The 11501-nt window shown below is 53.3% G+C and overlaps 1 protein-coding gene across 11 annotated transcripts in view; it reads right to left on the bottom strand.

The window, feature by feature from the left end:
* The window catches only part of znf536 (zinc finger protein 536), a 137000-nt gene that overhangs the window by 111043 nt on the left and 14456 nt on the right, over nucleotides 1-11501 (bottom strand). For 8 of the 11 annotated variants that reach the window (XM_029845980.1, XM_029845975.1, XM_029845976.1 and 5 more), the window contains one exon: nucleotides 7961-8019. The exons of the other annotated variants lie outside the window; for them this stretch is intronic. The gene's annotated coding sequence lies outside the window, so the exon portion shown is untranslated. The remainder of the gene's footprint in view (nucleotides 1-7960; nucleotides 8020-11501) is intronic. 11 annotated transcript variants of the gene reach the window in all.

Here is an 11501-nt window from a genome sequence, read left to right as displayed (position 1 = left end):
TGGTCCCAACAAAGATGCTAAAACCTGTTGTCCAGTACTAATCAAACACGTTGTGTTTAAGAATAACCTCGTAAAATCGATGTAACAGTGACTTCCATTCAAAAATCGTGGTCAGAAATCGAATTTCCCTCTCAAGTAAAGGCATAAAAGCGCGTTTAAGTCATTTAAGTCTTTATTTCCCCATTTCGTGGAACCAAACTAAAACCACGTTCCCTCCCTGGAACAAACACACACCCTGCGACACACACGTGCACCCCGGTGACCCGCGGACACAATCGAACACACAAGCGCGTCCCTACGAACCTCCAATCACGTCATCCCTCATCACCCTCCTGTCCCGCCCCCGCAAATAATCACCTCCTGGGAGGCAACGAGATGGAGAAGAGGGGGCAAAAAACAGCCATCTCCTCTTTCAAACCAAAAAGAGGGAGGGGGGGGAAATATTTTAAGGGGCAATGAATTTTGTGGAGCAGAATAGGATGTTGGTACATGTTTTACTAAAGGAAATATAATGGCAGACTATTATTAGATCACATTAATCACAAGTGTGCCGACGGCGGTGACAGCCCCGCTGAAAAGGATTGAAAACGCTGGTAATGGATATAAATTACCCATTGTGTGATAAAAGGATTTTTTTCCCCCGCTAAGAAGGTAAAAAGGAATAAAAACACTGCAACGTGCGCGTATTTGCGCGAGCGTCCTGTCGCGAGCGCAACATATAATAAAACAGGGTCATCAGTGCGGGATTAGAAGTGAAGGCAAGTGACAGAAAGGGATTAAAACAGAATAAATTGGGTTGTAGCGATGGGGATGGAAGGAAGACGAGTGTGGGGGGGGCGGGGGGGGGGGGGGGGGGGGTTGACAGGGGTCTGTCGGGCTTTTGGCACCGCGATAATGAGTCGCATCTCCCGTGCGCTGTTATTTATCGCCGACTTGGCTGGCAAACAAAAGATCAATAATTTTGAGCAAATCTAATGTTGTCCTCGCCGCTAATGTGCTCGTCCATCACGGCTGCCATCTCCAGCGAGGAGATGGACTGATTCCCTGTTTATTTGGAGATCAAATGCAATTATATGGCGCGGCTCTAATAACGCGGGGGGGGGGGGGGGGGGCACGTGCGCTCCTGCGTGCGCGGGGCACCTTGGATCCCGCCCATGCATATGTATATATAACCGCAGACGCGCACCAAGGTGTCACACACGTGCAAATGATAAAATATGGATCAAATGAGCGGCGCGTCGGGCCGCCGTCTTCCGGCATCAATCTTCATTCCTTCCTCAGACCCTGCTTTTGAAATATGAAGCGTGTCAGCGGCCTGTCCCCCCCCGCGACACGCCGGGTTGGGATGGGGGGGGGGGGGGGGCACATCCGTCACAGCGGCGTGTGCAGCAGTTAGAACCTGCAGCACGCCAAGAGGAGGCGACAGCAGATCCTTCACGGACAACTAGCCCTGGGTGGGCCGCTCGCCAGCCACCTGAACTCATCTGCCCCCCCCCCATTCACGTCCCTCCCGTCTTTGTTTGCTTTCGCTAGTTGGCTGAAGTTTAACCGAAGGCGCTCCAACCGCCCGCTCAGGCACAACGTGGGCCCACGCGCCCCCACAACTTAAGCCGGTGGCAGGTGTGAGGCGCGGAGCTCCTTCCCCCCCCCCCCCCCCGGCTGAGGTGTGAGGACTAAAAGAAAGACAGACAAAGGTCACCTGGCCACCGCCAGACACCTGCCGAGGTGTTGACCTGCCGATCGCGGGGGAGGGGAAGAGGGGGGGGGGGAGTCTGTCCCAGAGCGCTATGAAGCCGGGAAGTTTAAATCTCAACCTTGAGGTCACCACGAGCGTCTAAAAAAAAGCCCCCCCAGGTTGAATCGATGCATTTTCAGGGATTCCTTCTTGTCCCAGTTTGATCCACGAGATGAGAAAGCTGCATAAAGGTCCTGGTCGCACCCTTTCAGGACCTTTGGCACATAAAATAATAAAGCCTGGACATAAGGCTGCGGGCAGGAGGCCCGTCCCCCCCCCACCGTTAATACACTCAGACACCGACAAACATGGCAGCCTTCCTACATGTGCTCAACAGCACTAAAGGTCACTCCTGGGAGACACGGTGCACACACACACACACACACACACACACACACACAGCTCAGATCATCGTTAGCATTAGCATGAGACAACAGTTGCTATAATCCCGCTGGATTCTAACTTCTAATTCTGTCAGTTCTGGGTCTGAAACGCTCTGACCCGTGTGAACGGCGGCGGCCCGACATCAGCGGCGCCCCCCCGCCCGCGCGCGAGCGCCGCAGCAGCAGTCAGGCTAGGCTAACGTACATCGCCTGTGGGATTCCGGCGCGCTAAAGAGTGGAGTCGAGACCTTGACAGCGCGCGACGCCCCCCCCCCCCCCCCAGCCGCCGCTGTCATGTTCTGTCTCGGCACCGACGCCCCAGCCTGTCTGGGCTCCGGCACGAGCGGGAGACGTTTAAAGTCGTCGTCTTCTTCCTCTTTAAAACACACATATCAAAGGCGGGAGGCGGCGAGGAGACGGGCGCTCCTCCGGTGGCGTTCCACTGGAGTACAACAAAGCTTCCGAGGGAGACGGGCGCGAGGAGACGTCGGCCCGGCTCGCTCCGCCATCCGCATCCTTTCTTCTGACGCCTGGCAATATATCACTTGTATTGATGCAATATTAAATTTCAATATCGCGTGTCAAAAGGTACAAAATGATAGATCATAGCCGAGCTAAGTGAATTATTAAAGGCTGCACTATCGGCGTCTCCTCCAATCAGCTGTGTCAGAGGAGCGCAGTTGGTGATACTGGCAGCATTTCAAAGCTTCCTCCCTTTTCTTCCGAGCTGCATCCCGGCTTTCTTAATCTGGCTTTCTGTCACTTATTAATGTTCCCGGGGACGGGAGCGCCACAGATCCTCCCCCCCTCCCAGTAATCACTCTCAACTCAGGTCCTTTCATTTCTTTCTCTTAAAAAACAATAAAGGAACAATTAAATGTTGGATGGCGAGGAGCCGACGGGGACGCGGGCAGATGTTGGGCCTCTGTGCGGAGACGAAGGGACCCTGGCGCTGATTTATGGGGGCGCCCGCCGACCCCGCCCCCTTTATCTCCGCCGTCCCTGTCCGACAGCGCGACCTCTTGCTCGTCTCCGCGTCTCCTCGCCATAACAAGCCGTCCCGCCGGTGCTCGGCTCTTATTTACGACCCGGGTCGCAAGAAAAGCTCCGTCGGAGAGGAGCGAGCGGCCCCTCTCGGCCGTCCGCTCGGAACGCCGGGTCGGCTCCCGGCAGCGCTCTCGTGGCAAAGGCTGCTGGTGGGTCCGAGGTTGACCTCTGACCTTACAGCTGCTGGTGCTAACGGATGCTGTGGGGGGACGCGCTGGACTGGGCCTCAGAGGGCCGTGGCCCCCAGTACCGACTGGGTCCCCAGTACAGACTGGGCCCCCAGTACAGACCCTGTTGAAACCCTGTTCCTCTCCCCCTGATTTAATAAGCGGGGGGGACGACGTGGGATGTGACTTGCACCCTTAAATCAGACGGGTTTAACAGGAACCAGCGGGGGTGTGTTTAGATCCTGACCGTGTGTGTTTTAGGTCCCGTTTTAACCACGGATTAATCAGCGTCCCCAACATCATTACTCTAAAACCGGGCCCGCGCGGCAGAATTAAAGCTCCGTCAGGTGGCTCCATCTGCATAATTAATGAGCTAAAGGGTTCAGCTGTTAGACTTAGCGTTTTGAAATTATTTGAACACATCTTGATAGATTTCATATGTTATACGGGCAAAAGGCCACGCGGGCCTGAACGCAGCGTGGAGGACATTTGAGTCCGTTTCCATAAAGCGACAGGCCTTTTAAAAAGAGGCACAAAAGCTGGTTTAATCCACTTTTGTCTAAGTTCAGTGTGACTATTCAGTCACTTTCCCATGAATGTGTAATACCCCCCCCCTCGCCCCCCCCCCCGGACCCCACCAGGGTTAACAGATTGCTGGTGTGGTTGGAGCCTGCTGACCCTCATGAGAAGTCACAGCCTCCATTTAGCTTTCCAGATCCCATGCAACAGAACACAAGGCCCTCGTGTTAGCGTGCTAGCGGTGGATGGCAAAAATTCAATTTTCATCCCCCTTTTGTATCCGAGCCTGCTGTCTTGCCCTAACGATGCCCCCCCACCCCACCCCCCCCCTCTCTAGTTTTCTCCCTTCAACAACAGAACACAGTGGAGTCGTTAGGACCCTCTCTTCATTACTTCAAAAAACCAATCATTAGACACCAGAGTATATACGTAATTAGAAAATCACTTCCTTTGCAATCCCGGCTAAGTAGTTTACATACTGTAATTACAGGGACAAAATCAATTTTTAATCATTTCACTGATTGGGCTCATCAGCTCAGTAGGAACATTGTATCCTGCTTGTTGTGCGAAAGCAACATCTGGGCTAAAACAATTACCCTTTTGTGTTCCAGAGCGCCTCTGAAAATGCCTCGCTGTCACTTCCTCATGTCGGGGACGTTCTCCCCTTCTTTATCCACCTCCAGATGCCGCTCCTCCTCCTCCTCCTCCTCCTCCTCCTCCTCCTCCTCCTACTTGTCTATATTTTTTTCCTTGACTGAGACGCGAAGGATCACATTTAGAGCTTTATAAATCAATACGCTATAATAAGCTGCTCCGGGGGGGGCGGGGCTTTGGTAACATCTCCCCTGTTTTCTTCTGTATCCCGTTGTTGGGTTCACATTTTTGGAAAAGGAGAAGAAATGTTAATTCATTACGTTTTAGCCGACTTTAGCGAGGTGGGAGGGGGGACGGCGAGGGGAGACGTCCCGGACCGTCCCCGCCGCCTCGTCTCACCCTTCGCCGGCTAATAAAATGCTTTGTATTCCTGTCTGAGAGAGGCCGGATCGATCCACATTAGTCTGAACTCTCTTTCCTTCACTTTGAAAACTCGGGAAATCAGATTTTTCGTGCGGGGGGGGGGGGGGGGATCGGTTAATGCATTGATCACTCTGGCTGTATGCAAATAACATTTGCCTCTATTTTTTACCGATCGATAGCATTAATTAACAGCTGCGTTTTAGCGGCACCCCGCAATCCTGTTAGACACCGGTGGCGACCTCAGGAGCGAGCCCCACGCCCAAGCCTCCATCAGTCGCCATGGAAATGGACGGGACGTGGCAGCGGCTATCAATCAGCGCAGCCAATTTGACCATGAGGTCTAGTGGAAACATATATAACAGCGCTAACACAGCACACAGGTAGGTCATCTCGCACTTGTCGCCACATTATTTATGGAACAATATCCCAGCCACACACACACACACACACACACACACACACACACACACAACAGAACGTCCACGGAGTCGTGAGGGCAGGAAGCACAATGGTGGACAGGTGTGCAGAGGGAGGACGTTGATGCTAACCAGCGTAGATGCTGCTGACAGCAGCGCTAGTTTGGGATTAGCATCGGCGCTCCCAAAACCCTCTTTTGTGGTTCGCTTTGAAGGCCGTGCGTGCGCGGGTTAGCAAAGGGGTGTTAAGTAAGTAGGGGTGAGGCGGATGGCGATGGTGGGGGGGGGGTCCGCTCATTTGGCGAGCTTTTCCAATTATACAATTAGCGAGGAATGTAGGCCAGCTCCTCCCGCTCCCCAACATTGGAGAACAAATCGTATGGTTTTATATTTAGAACTTTAGGACCTGGAGAAGTGTGCAACCGAAGGGACGAGGCTTACATCCCAAATACACCGCGCACGTGCGCACGTGAAAAACCGCCTCAGCGCGCGGGAGCTGGCGGTGAAGCCGCGGGGTCGGAGCTTCTGGGTCAAACGTTTGTCCTCTTTTTTTTTTTTTCCTCTCTTTATTTTTGAAACTCGCCACTTCCCATCATGCACTGCTCTACCGGAAACGCTCCGGCGGTCGGTCACATGATGCCAGCTGCTTCTGACGAGCCTTCTTTTCTGGCATGATGTAATAAAAACCATTCGATTGAAAGATAAATCGTTTATTAGTGGCCCCTCTCTCCTCGCCGCCTGCTAGCGAGCTAGCGCGCTAGCTTTAATACCGAGCTACAACAGCCAAGTGCCATCTGTTGGCATGCAGATTTTCTGTAATCTCTCTTTACTGATTACAACAATGACTACATGAACCTCTTAAATAATTATCCCACAATGTAAAAAAAAAAAAAAAAAAAAAAAAAAGAAATAAAAAAGGGAAATAATTATAATCATTAACTCCCACTAAGTCTGCCACTCCTCTGGCAAATGAAGGCTGTCAGGGCGAGAGACAGAGATAAACAGGGAGAGAGAGCGGCTCTTCTGCTGTGATGCCAATCATGTCTTATTTATACCAGCGGGGTGGAGAACAACACAGCAGCGACAATCTTAACCCAACGACGCTAAAGAGGGAACGGTGGGAAAATTGACCTCCTCCACCCACCACTTCTGCACCTTATGCTGCTCCTTTTCAGCTCCAAAGTACAAAACCGTGTTTCCCTTTGTGCCGGCACACGTGAACCAATCTGGTCCATTTCAAATAGTTCCAACACCGCCAGCCACCTTGTGAGGGCCGTAGCCACGCCCCCACGGGCAGTAACCCCGCCCCCGTGGACAGTAGCCCCGCCCCTCCGCGTTGTCCCATGTGTTTTCAAGGTGGGCGCATCCGCTCTAAAAAGTAGAGCCGGACTAAAACATGGAGGCCTTCTCCCTCGCTTCCAGTACGAGGGGAAATCTGCCGCACGACTTGATTAATAACGCTCGCCGGCGGCGCCGCCTGCTGCGGCGCGCGTCCCGTCCTGTCGGCGCCGCGGTGTGTGCGCCAGAAGTGGATGTGACGACAACACCTGGGGCTTACATTAGCAGAAAGTTATCCCGTTACCTCGTTTTTTCACCACATTAAAGATATTTAATCATCTTCTTATCAGATTCGGGAGCGTTTCCGAGCGCCGCTCGCATCGAGAACGATTGCGCTGTCAAAGGAAAGACGTCCGAACGCTGACGGCGGCGAGGAAGGCAAAGGACAGACGGCCAGGTGAACTCAAGCGTCCTCGCGCCTGGGTCACATGACCCTGCGCCGCTCAGCAGCAGACGTATTCAGTGATGCTAGCAGCTCATCAGCGCCAGGAATGGCGTGCACCTGTTCTCCAGTCACCCCCGCTCTCCGATTGTCTGCTCCAGGTATTCGGAGCGACGCTGACAGCTCCCGCTTCCTGACAGGTGAAGCGTCTGTAGGGCTGAGAGGTGTCGCCGCGACAACCGGAGACAAGAGCCGCCTTTTCCTGTCGGGCTAAAATCCCGAAGCTCCTCCAGGAGGTCAGAGGGAAGAAGCGGCGCTCCTCCCCGTGATTCCTCGTAGGTTTAAAGCTAAAGACGACGGGGGCGGAGCTTGGCCGCGGCCTTGCGGCGGCGGCGGCGGCGTCGCCTGAGTGCGTGGAGGTGTGACACCAACAACAGACAGCAGCAACATGCTAACACCAGAGGCGACAACAACATTTTCAACCCTTTCTGGCTTTGATCTCAGTGTATAAGATCCTAACTACCTTTGATGCGACTGACCCTTGGAGGAACCCGCCAGAGCCGGATGGTGAACAGGTTGTCGTGGCACACCTGCGTCACATTTGGCCGCGCTACTTTTCCAGGTTTTAGCACCAGCTAACGAACGGCGTCGGGCTGTTTAGAGCAGCGCGGCCACGGTGTTAAAACCACTTATTAGCAGCACGGTCCCTAAAAAGCGCACGTGCGTGCGCGTCCGCGATTGCCGATGACATCACTGAGTGATGTGCACGCACCTGCGGGGTCTGTACTGATAATTCCGTGCGATGGATGTCTGGGAAGGGAACTCAGCGGACCGCGCACGTGCTCTGTTCTCACATGCGCGGTCCGCTGAGTTCCCTCAGAAAAAACACGGGTCTGGCGACCAAAAGGCGAAGCGGCGTGACGGACACCTTTAACGGCGAGCTGGCGTGATCGTACCTGTGTGACGCCTGCTGCTCCAACAAGCACCGGATGCTGGGACAGTTCTGCCGAAGCGCCTGCAAACACACACACACACACACACACACACACACACGGGGAAATTCAGAGTGAGCCACAGCTGAAGCACGATAAGTTCCCCACAGTGACAGAAGAGAAACATGCATCCAAACATCTCTATTCGTCTTCAGGACGTCCTGCGAGGCCGTGGCGTCATCAACACGTCCCGGATTTAACGGATAGAGGAGGAGGAACCGCGGCGGAGGTCATGTGACCCGAGCACGGCGCCCAGCGGCTTCAGGAACGCTGCAGGAACCCAAATAATGTGGCGCTTCTCTCCTCTGTTCTCACGTCGTTGTGGCATTTAAAACCTTTCCTTCAACCCCTGAATGCCCCACAGGGGGGGGGGGGGGGCATCGACCGCTAGCGTCCTCGCTAGCTTCCACCGAGAGCTGCTAATGCTCACCATGTTTGACTAGTTAGCGTCCGCGACTAGCGTTCACTGTGGTCGGGCACTATTTTTTCTGTACACTCCACCTATGATCTCAAAACAAAAAAAAGATCTTTTGGATCCATGAAGACCAATCCATGGAGCGCTACAGAAGAAATTACAAGCTAGCTATTGACCCGCCGCGTAATTGGATTTTTAAAACGCGGTTGTGATCCAGTATTTTTTTCATGGAGCGCTGTTTGATGTTCGGGACGTCTGAGGGACTAAACCACAGCGGCTAAATCAAAACGCTGCTAATTCTGCGACGCGAGTGCACGTTTTATTTATTCATTTAGGTTTAATGGAAAAATATGGACTCAAAAATATCAAATCAATAAGGGAGTGTTTTTAAATGTGCTTTTGGTTTCTAATTGGCGGATAATGGTGCAAATGGTGATTACAGAAGCAGCCGTGCTATGCTAGCTAGCTAGCTAGCTACACATCACCCGCCTTTTACTTGGCTCCATCTATTTTTTTTCAATTTTTCCCCCCTTTCAGTGTTTTTAGGAGAAGATTTCCCATCGACGACGGGGGCCGGTCTGGTGCGTGCGCACACACACACACACCGGTCTCGTGCGCGCCACACACACACACCTGGGAGGGTTCGGTGCAGGTGAGGAGATGTGCCGGTGGAGAGAGGAGGGACACAGATGTGGAGGTCTCAGGGAGGCCCATCCGGACCCCCCCCTTCCATGGAGCGTCGAGAAAAGAGCGCACGCACGTGCACACGCTCAGCCACACACAAAGCCACGACATCGCCTTAAGTCACAATCTAAATTGGATCCCAAGGGCATAGCGAGTACCTTGTTCACCAAAGGCGCTGTGTATGTTTTCTGAATGCTTAGCATATGCTGCTGTAACCTGAGCTCCTCCGCTCGCCCGCTCTCTCTCTCTCTCTTCCAAACACACTCGCATGTGAACGCACGAGAACTTCTTCTTCCACCCCCCCACCCCCCCATTAACATATTTCCCATCAGACTTAAATCCAAACTAGTTCACACCTACCTATTAAAGCGTGTTTCACAAAGTGCCTACAAGAGGAGCCGCGAAAGAAAGACACAAATAAAGGCAGGTGGGGGGGGGGGGGGGGGGGACGCCAGGGAAGAAAGTGGTGGGAAGACAGGAGGAACTCTGCCACGAGGAGTGTCAAGTCTGCCATTTTAGGATCGGAATATCGCCTGTCTGGTACAGGTTGCTAATGTGGTAGGTGACTGAGGAGGCGGATCCATACGCGCTCGTCCCGGATCCTTTTCGGAATTCCAAAATCCCATTTTTAGGCTCCGAGCGAAAGGAAGCGTCCTGTGGAACGCCGCCGCGTCGCCACCACATCTGCTCCATCTACGGGTTGACGGCAGCGAAGGAAGCGGTTAACATTCCAAGACAGCCTAACCTTTCCCGTGTTTACCTTATTAAAGAGTGTGTAACCTAACTGGGGGGGGGGGGGGGGGGGGGGGGGGGGGTAACACACACAACGTGAGGGGGGACGGTGTGTTTAAAGCCGTCACTGCTTCACTGCGAACAGTGAAGTAATAGGAAAGAGCAGTGAAGTGTTGACTCCACAAAAGGTGTGTGTGTGTGTGTGTGTGCGTGTGTGTGTGTGTGTGTGTGTGTGGGGTGCAGCAAACACAAATGTGCTCACACACACCCCTCCTTATAGCAGAGCTGATTGCCTGGCAGCCGGAGTTAACATTTTCGGGAGGAATATTCCGGGCCTTCAATAGTCCGGCCTAATTCATTTTCCATCTCTGTTCATTAATCATTGTTAAAATTAGTGATCCATTTCTTCCACTCTGCCATCTGCACTCAGCTCCCTAACAAACATGACACCTCAGCACATAATGGGAGCTGACAGCTACGCCGGGGCCCGTCCAACTCGCTCGCTGCATACGTGCACCTACACAACGCCGTGGGGGGGGGGGGGGGGAGGGGGGTAGGGGGGGGGAGCGGCGGCGGCGTGGTGACATTTTAAATTCCACAATTTCAAACCTGCGCTGGGAATTTACGCCCAGAAATATCGGACCAAAGAAATGTCCCACGCGCACAAGCTTCGAGAGGTTACAAGCGCCCAAAAGTGCCCCCCCCCCCCCCCACACACACACACACAGGTGAAGGGAAACACACCTGTGTCCCAACACCAGAAGCCTGTAGTAATAATGGGAACTAATAAAATGACAGAATATGGAACCATTCAAGTATCACCCAACACCCCCCCCCCCCCTTTACTCACACACAAACACTCACACAGCCCCTACACACACACACACACACACACACACGCGCGCGCGCGCGGCCATCCCTCCCCTGTGAGGTGTGTGTGTGCCTCAGGCTCAGCACATTAATCTATATAACGCCCTCAAAGAGGAGACTTTTTCACACCACTAACTGCCGAGTGCTATGAGGGGCAGCGGCGGAGCCATGATTCAGCTGTAGCAGCCACACACACACACACACACACACACACACGCACGCACACGCACACGCACACACGTCCTTACAGATTCCAACATATGTAACAGCAGAGAACGAAAGCGGCGTGTAAAAGCGGCGCTCTGCCGACAGCTTACTGATCTGACTTTAGGGGCTGTTCGGGCTCCACAAGTTTGGTATTTCAGGCTGTAACCGAGCAGTTTGGCAGCGATTTAATATTCATTTGTTTTTCGAGGCCCGGCATACACACACACACACACACACACGCACACACACACACACACACGCGCGCGCGCGGCTCTGAGCAGTGATTGGAGGACCAGTGCTCAGAGAGAGACAGTGAGCAGAAGAGCACCTAAATCATCTTGACATTGACCAAGAAGGAGCCCCGCTGAAAGCTGCTGCTGATCTTAGGTCTCCCAACTACTCATTTGGTTCTACTTAACCCCTGAAAAGTGTGTGTGTGTGTGTGTGTGTGTGTGTGTGTGTGTGTGTGCAACAGTGGACACAAGGCAAACACACCTTCAAAAGGCTGGAGACCGGCTGCACGCAGCTGCACAGAGAGGATAAAAAAGGGGTGTTGAGTGGGCAACTGACCTCCGCCAGCTCCCTCTTTCTCTCACA

The sequence above is a fragment of the Takifugu rubripes genome, chromosome 13 (genome assembly GCF_901000725.2).
Source record: "Takifugu rubripes chromosome 13, fTakRub1.2, whole genome shotgun sequence".
Classification (NCBI taxonomy): domain Eukaryota; kingdom Metazoa; phylum Chordata; class Actinopteri; order Tetraodontiformes; family Tetraodontidae; genus Takifugu; species Takifugu rubripes.
Note: the sequence above shows the minus strand (reverse complement) of the source record. Positions and strands in the feature narration are given on the sequence as shown.